This window comes from Arachis ipaensis, chromosome B02, assembly GCF_000816755.2.
Source record: "Arachis ipaensis cultivar K30076 chromosome B02, Araip1.1, whole genome shotgun sequence".
In the NCBI taxonomy this organism is placed as follows: Eukaryota; Viridiplantae; Streptophyta; class Magnoliopsida; order Fabales; family Fabaceae; genus Arachis; species Arachis ipaensis.
The window spans coordinates 23,193,248-23,194,182 of NC_029786.2; positions in this window are offsets into that span (position 1 = coordinate 23,193,248).

Genomic DNA, 935 nt, shown 5'->3' on the forward strand with positions numbered 1-935 from the left:
TAGAGATTTTTCAATAATAATCTTAATATTGTCCTAAAATACATATTAACTAAATTTCAAAAAACAAAAGTATATAAATTAAATTATTGCCAAAAATAGATTTTTTCAATTCTTTTTAGTTAATGTTGTCAAATGTGTTCTTTCACAATCTATGAAACACGGACACTTGGTTGAGTTTGCTATAGACACGACACTCGTCCGACACGCGTGTCTGCTGTGTCCAACTGTGTCTTAATAAATTTTTTTTTTCAAATATATTTGGACACACCTAAATACTATCACATGTCAGCGTATCCAGTCTTATTGTTAATATATATTCTTGAAATAAATTTAGATATAGTATATGTTATTATTTATTAAACCAAAAAAATATTTTAAATACTTGATATAATTAAAATAAGACATTAAAAATAATAAAAAAATTAATTTATATTTCAATATCAATAAAATATAAAAATATCATTACGATTTATTTAAAAAAATACTTTATATTTTATATGTATACATGTTCTCGTGTCTTATAAGATTTTAAAATTCGCGTGTTAGCGTGTCCCGTATTGTGTCGTGTTCCGTATCTGTGTGAGTGTCCGTGCATCATAATTCACATTAGAGATTTTAAGTGAAATAAGAAGAAGATATGTGAAAAAATACTGTAAAATAAAAAATAACATTCAACAAAATCAATTAAAAAAAATAGAAAATCTATTTTAGTGGATTATATAGTTTTGTTCATTTATAGACGACAAACACGGCCTGCAAAGTACAAACTAATGCCTGGAATATCTCACTCACTCCAATCTAGGATGCATGAGTGAAGGTAGAAACAAAATAGCCAACAAACATTTCATCAATTTCTAATTCAAATCCTTATATGCCAAACATAAAAAGCAAATGGTTTCAACCCTTTTTGGCTGCACACCTAGTGCCATGGAGTT